Below are 7,500 nucleotides of genomic sequence, written 5' to 3'. Positions count from 1 at the left end.
CTCTTTAAAAACAAAATTGTATTTGTCAAAGAAACAGCAGTTTACCGTAGCGGCCAGAGAGGTAGGGTCGGTAGCGTCTTCATGGATCTCTACCGGTCCAGCGCGTAATCCAAGCGGAGTGCGCACCGCAATAAGTCACGTCCCTCAAGCTGTTCGTGTGCACTGCTGTCCAAAGTAGTGGACTTGTACCACTTCTCAAGCGTCTAGCTGAAAATCCGTCAAGCGCTTTTAGCCTCGCCGAAACCTCCGCGTAAAGGAATGCGTACGAATGTCCCACGGAGAGCCGAACTGCTGCGTGTGCTGACCCCGAGACAAAAGCGCCTCATCGGTGAACTCAGCCCAAGTTTTGAGCAGCAGAAGGGGAGGGGCTAAGGACCGCGCCACACGAGAGCTCGCTCCTTCTGCACCGACGACAGCATACCTACCACACACACCTCACCTGGGTGGACGGACAACAGCATACCTACTACACAGCTCACCTGACTGAACAAAGAACAGCATACACACACGTGACGTCAACTTGGGATGGAGCGAAGACTAACACCTCAAACTATCCAGAAGTCCACCTTCTTGTCACTCTCTTGAGTCTACCAACTAGTGTCTCCTTCGAAGCTGTTTTATTAAAAACATTATCTCAATAATAATAATATTTTCTATTTAATGGTTGATGAATTCCCATTGTAGCGTGCACAGTGAAATGGGGGGGTTAACTCTTTTAGCAGAGTCTCCACATAGTAGAGAGGGTCCTTCTTTCAAGAGGGTCCCCCCCCCCCCCCCCCCCCCCCCCCGAGCAGACAGACTCAACGGTTTAGTCCCTCTCCCAGGTGGGTTGCTGCCCTCCCGGCCGGCCACACTTATTCTTAATCATACAGAGTGGTTGTGCTGGTTGCTGGTCTACACATATCTCCCCCCCCCCCCCCCCTTCACCAACTTCCCCTTTAGTTTTTCTTTCTCCATCTCACTCCACACCATGTGGCTCCTACTGTAAGAGTCATTATTCATTAAATGCATGCACACGAAAGCGGGCACACACACACACACACACACACACACCACACACATGGGGTAGCATCTGCAAGACATTACAGTAAATTGCAGGAGTGGTGAAGGGATTTTGCGCGTGTCCCCCGGGTTCCAGATGTAGCCTTCGCAGGCGCAGGCCGTGACGCGAGTTCAACGTCTTCAGAGGGAATTATCCTCGCCATGCATATTCACAAACACCAAACACCAAGCATCCAGCTCACACACTCCCTCCTAATCTCCCTCTTGGGACAGAGGCACGCACGCACGCACGCACGCACACACGCACGCACGCACGCACGCACGCACGCACGCACGCACATACATACACACATATGCATGGGAGGGCGCACAGACACACCCAAATACACACACATCTGTTGCTACACACACACATTCACTCTCACATACACACTAACACATTTACACTCACTCATACTCACTCACACTCATACTCATACACACACTAACAGATAAACGCATACCTATGCATGTGGACACATTCACACACTCGTACTCATTCTCACTATTACCAACACACACACACACACACACACACACACACACACTGAAAGACACACTGAAAGATATTAGCACCTCATTTGTGTAACCTTCCAGGATCATAAGGATATTTATAGCGTAATGTAGTTCAACATCCAGACCTCTAGGGGGTGCTCTTTCCGACCTCACGGTAGTTTGAGCCGTGGTCGTTTGGCCGGTGGTGAGCCGGTTTAACGGCGTTTCTGTTGGTACTGCAGAACAGGGCCAGGGTGTCGGAGTCCTAATCCTCTGGGCCCCGTCATAACGGCGGGGCCCATTCCGGTGGCTCCATAGCCCCACCCAGGGGAACCAGTAAAACCCTGGTTTGGGACAGAGCCAGGCCTTGTTCCTGTGGGGACCGGCAGGCAGCAGGCGGCTCCTTACTCCCTCTGGAGCTGGTTAAGGTTTCCCTTGGATCTGTACGGACATTGATCTGGGAATTCTCTGATATCGGATTTTATTTGATATGTATTTATGTTTTTCCTGTTTCTTTTTTTTCTGAGCCGCTCATTTTTTCTAATGAGCGGCTCCACTGTTATCAGGTTTGACAAGGCTCCGCTACGAGCAGTGATGGATGGTGTTGACAGTATAGCCCCAGGTGCATCAGGGGTATTTGCTAAAGATGAACATCACGTTTACCCACAGGGTTTATGAGGAAGCTCCTATAATTGCATGCTACTATTTTATCTATTGTTCACTGTTCACCTTTGTGGTGTGTCTGCTGCCTCGCTACTACTGTTGTTGTTTTGATGAAGTTATGCTTGGAACTAGATCGGTCACAAACACGAGAGAGAGAGAGAGAGAGAGAGAGAGAGAGAGAGAGAGAGAGAGAGAGAGAGAGAGAGAGAGAGAGAGAGAGAGAGAGAGAGAGAGAGAGAGAGAGAGAGAGAGAGAGAGAGAGAGAGAGAGAGAGAGAGAGAGAGAGAGAGAGAGAGAGCGAGCCCATGAAACCTCTCCACCATGTACTATTCCCTGTTTTGTGTTTATAGGCTTTTGAAACAGACCTCTCGCTCTGTTCATGACATGAGCACACACGTCTGTCTGTTCTGTTAGGCACAACATGCCTGTGGCCGGGGTTTATACATGTAAAATAATGATGGAGGCATAAGGGGTTACAGTAGACACACAGTAATCTGTGTGTGTGACAAACACAAGTGTTCATGTGACTCTGTCATGTAATTGAGTGTGTTAGTGCACGATTGTGCATGCAGTGTGTGTGATTATTGCTGTGTTTTAGATCAAATCGCGTGACCGTGTTGCCCCCGGCGAGACGACACAGTTTCCCAGGATGCATCTGCGGGAAATATCGTAGTACAGAAGAGGAAATAGCAGGGCGTTGGTGAATAGCAACCCAAATGGACGGCTACACATTTTTGCTCACTGCTTTATATCACTTAAGAAAGTACACAATAGGTCCAAAACAGCGGGAGGGGGGGGGGGGGGGGGGGGGGGCGAGTTCGATAAAGAAGGAAGTTAGCAGAAGCGGTCAACATTGGTGTGATAACAAACATGCCGTATGTCACTTTAACGCGGAGGAAAACCAAAGGGTAGCAGCACGGGACAATCTACGGTGGTGTCAAATATTGACTCTTCCCACTGTACCTCCCGCCTCTCCCGCTGTAAATACATCACTCCCATCCCATAATAAATCTGTACTGGCCTGTGAGAACCTTTCGGCGGGCCAGGAGTACGGGACCAGGAGCTGTGAGGGGGGCCGTGACCCGCTGAGACCGCGGTGATTCGGGGGGGTGAATAGGGCTCCGGGTGTTCTGCCTGAGACGGTGAGTTCTGCCCTTTCCCACCGTCCGTCTGTGTGAGGGATGTTGGGGGGGGGGGGGCCAGAGCACCTTTTGGGGGCACCCGACCTTGGTTCCGCAGACAGGGTGTCATAATACGGCCCCGCCCCTTTGTTTTCCTAAAGTATGTTGTTGTGTTTGTGTGCATTTTGAGGATAGATAGCAATTTTGTCGCAGCTGCCGTGGAGTTTGACCCTCGTGGTCGGAGCAGGCCGTGTGCTTTATGGAGCTTCTTTCACGTCTCTCGACACAAACAACATGCACCCAACCACCAAGATAATGTTGGTGTGTTTACTGCACAGCCAGAGACAAACAGACAGACAGACAGACAGACAGACAGTCAGACAGACAGACAGACAGACAGACAGACAGACAGACAGACAGACAGACAGACAGACAGACAGACAGACAGACAGACAGACAGACAGACAGACAGTTTACGACGGCTGGGTGCTCCGTTGATCTCTAAATATGTCTCTGGTTCAGACATGGCATCTGTTGTTTAATAACCCAAAATATCCTCCTTCGTAAAACCAAAACAAGACTGTTTCCAATTCCACTTCCAGTTAGCGTCTTCCTGAAGTCTTGCGACCCAGCCACAGGCTAATGCTAGTATAGCCGTGGTGTGTGTGTAAATGGGGGGGGGGGGGGGGGGGTCCTTATCGCCGGGGCTCTGATAAGACAGATAGACGAGAGGACGGGGAGAGGGAGGTACGAGACTGGGGGAGAAGGGGTGAGTGTGGGGGTCTGGGTGGGGGGGGGGGGGGGGGATAGGTTGGGGTTGCAAGGGCAAGGGGCGTGACTCCAGATTGTTGGGTCATCCAAACATGGCGTTCTCCCAGGACACACACACACACAGACACACAGACACACGCACGCACGCACGCACGCACAGACACACACACAGACACACACAGACACACACACACACACACACACACACACACACACACACACACTCTGTCGGTGTCATTAGCAGAGGTGAGAGTTCACAGCGACCTTTAGACTTTCTCTCGCTCTCTCTTACAAATGTTTCTTCTTCCTGTTGTTTGTTTGTCGATATTTGTGTATTCGGTTTCCTCTTCGGGGGGCGCTTGTTTAGTCTTACTACATATCCGGGACCGGAGTCAGTGCACCTGTAGGAGATTACACTCATGACCCGACAGATTGCAACGTAGACAAAACTTGTCTTCTTCCCCGATTTCATTACTATTCCCATAATTCATGTGATAATTCATGCCCTTATCATGGTTATGAAATCTCCCTGTAGTGATCATCCCTGCCTCCCACAAGCACGCACACGCACTCGCACACCAACTGACCTCATGCTCTTCATACCAGCATGTCAGGTATTGAGTGACGACGGTGTCTCTGTGTGTGTGTCTGTGTGCGTGTCTGTGCGCGTATGTGTCCGTGTGTGTGTCTTTGTGCAAGTGTGTTCGTGTGTGTGTTGGTATATCTGAGTGTCTGTATCTGTGTGTCTGTATCTGTGTGTGTGTTTGTGTGCATGTATTTGTGCGTCTGTGTGTGTGTGTGTGTGTGTGTGAGAGTCATGGCGGGGCCAGGCTAAAGACCTGATCTGTAGTCAGTGCTACAGACCCCATGTTGTTGGCAGCCAGAGTCCCAGAGAGGGTGAAACCCACCCTGCTGCAGGTAGCTGTCTGCTCTCTCGGCCCTAACTCTGTCAGCGCTGTCCTCCCAGCGTTGGCAGTAAGTTGGCCGTGGTTTTACGCGCTGACAAATTGGTCTGTTTACATCCTACACGGAGGAGTTGATATGTATGGTATGTTTTTTTGTTGTGTTCTTTTACATGTGCAATCAGCTTGTCAAGAGATCATCTTGTCCGATATATAAACCTTGTGCGTAGCTGTCCTTCATGGAATAACACACACACACACACACACACACACACACACACACACACACACACACACACACACACACACACACACACACACACACACACACACACACACACACACTCTATGTGGTCTGCAACAAAAAAGGATTGTCATTGAATGTTATTCTTGCTCATTCTCTGGTTCATGTCACACTGACATTCCTCAACAAGCTGGTCGTTGTTTCGTTATTATGGGGATGTCGTTTTTTTACTTTTGGTTTTCCAGAACTTTTCTTAACCCCCCTGTCAAATGTGATCAAGAAACGGATGTTTGACACAGAGTGGTATGCAGCTTACCACACACACACACACACACACACACACACACACACACACACACACACACACACACACACACACACACACACACACACACACACACACACACACACCTCTAACACCGATGTGACAAGAGTTTAAAAAAAGTGAAGAATTGCAAAAATGCAGAGTCAAGAGTGAGTTCAGCGGAACAATGAAGCCGTTTCATTTCAATCTGGCGTGTTTTCACGGCCTCTCCATTAGCCCTGGGGGGTTCAGCGGTGGCGTGCTGCCTCACACGTTCAGAAGGTCTCCCTCATGGTGTCTGAACGCGCTCGGCGTGCGTGAGGTCGTGCTCCGGTTAGCGTAAACCCCCGGAGGAACACGCGCGTGCCGGGTGACGTGGTCGTCGCCGCCCCCCCCCCCCCCCCCGGAAGTTGAAGAGTCACGTCTTAATGAGTGGCAGGTGCTAGAAGCCCTCTGTCTGTCCTCTGTCTCTGTCGTCTCTCGTCTTTTACTTTCCTGGTCATTCTTGGTCTTTCTCTCCACCTGTGTCCCTCTATTCCCCTTATCAGGAATCCTCTCTTCCTTTCTCGCTTTTCCTACATATTTACAATATTTTCCAGTGAAACATTCTTAGTGTAAAACCCTGGCGTGTATGAATGTCTGCTCTACTTGATGGAAGGGGTTAGAGTGTGTGTGTGTGTGTGTGTGTGTGTGTGTGTGTGTGTGTGTGTGTGTGTGTGTGTGTGTGTGTGTGTGTGTGTGTGTGTGTGTGTGTGTGTGTGTGCGGGCTGGTTGGAATGCTTGCCCCTCTGTGTGTTTGTTTGGAGGGCCAGTCACTTCTCATCCCCAAGGTCAAGGCTTGGGTCAGTCTTGTCTTTCTGCTCTCCTTTGTTTAATTAGAGTAGTTTCGTTCGAAAGGGACTCCTCTCTCTCTCTCTCTCTCTCTCTCTCTCTCTCTCTCTCTCTCTCTCTCTCTCTCTCTCTCTCTCTCTCTCTCTCTCAAATTAAAGTACTCTAGGGACCCACACACACGACTGAAAGACTCACAGCTGCAGAGATTTAACACAGATGATCTTATCTCTCACCCGCTCTCTCTCTCACCCCCTCTTCCCATCCCTATCTCCCTCAGATGATCTCATCTCTCTCTCTCTCTCTCTCTCTCTCTCTCTCTCTCTCTCTCTCTCTCTCTCTCTCTCTCTCTCTCTCTCTCTCTCTCTCTCTCTCTCTCTCTCTCTATCTCTCTCTCTCTCTCTCTCTCTCAGATGATCTCATCTCTCTCTCTCTCTCTCTCTCTCTCTCTCTCTCTCTCTCAGATGATCTCATCTCTCTCTCTCTCTCTCTCTCTCTCTCTCTCTCTCTCTCTCTCTCTCTCTCTCTCTCTCCCTCCCCATCCCTCTCTCTCTCAGATGATCTCATCTCTCTCTCTCTCACTCTCTCTCTCTCTCTCTCTCTCTCTCTCTCTCTCTCTCTCTCTCTCTCTCTCTCCCTTATCTTCCTCTTAAAAGTGAATGGTCTCTCCTGCGAGGGATTTATGTGTGCCTCATCTTGGGTCTCTGAGCTGCGCTCATTAAAACACATGATATACTGTGTGGGCTGTGCTCAGGCGCAACGCTGTCTCACTCGCTCTTCAAAGTAACGTCTCCCACATGCCGTCTGGGTCCGGCCCGGTCCTCCCAGGGAGGGCTGGAGACCGTGACCCGGGTCAGGTGGAGGCTACGGTGCCGGCATCACACCCAGGCTCACTCAAGGGCGTCGGGCCGGCCGGTGTTATCGTTGTTGGGTGGCATCATGTCGGTGGCCCTGCTTATGAAGGATCATAATTGTAGCTGTATTTTGTATATAATCGTAGCAGTTTTTTAATGGATGTTCTTGGTTCAATCCTCAATACCTTTATCGTCGTCGTTTATAAATACGATGGTGAATTCAATGTCTTATTTTCTGTTGAGACTTCGACGTCGAGGTTTATCTACGTAACCGAAA

The 7,500-nt window shown here is 50.1% G+C and overlaps 2 protein-coding genes across 2 annotated transcripts in view; one reads left to right on the top strand and one right to left on the bottom strand.

Annotated features, from left to right (window-relative positions):
- Positions 1-425, bottom strand: part of vasnb (vasorin b) — a 21,020-nt gene extending 20,595 nt beyond the window's left edge. The window contains exon 1 of the mRNA XM_030349459.1: positions 46-425. The gene's annotated coding sequence lies outside the window, so the exon portion shown is untranslated. The remainder of the gene's footprint in view (positions 1-45) is intronic.
- coro7 (coronin 7) overlaps positions 1-7,500 on the top strand; it is a 110,760-nt gene that overhangs the window by 84,145 nt on the left and 19,115 nt on the right. The window lies entirely within an intron of this gene.

Source organism: Gadus morhua, chromosome 2, assembly GCF_902167405.1.
Source record: "Gadus morhua chromosome 2, gadMor3.0, whole genome shotgun sequence".
Lineage (NCBI taxonomy): Eukaryota > Metazoa > Chordata > Actinopteri > Gadiformes > Gadidae > Gadus > Gadus morhua.
This window is presented reverse-complemented; position numbering and strand designations above follow the sequence as displayed.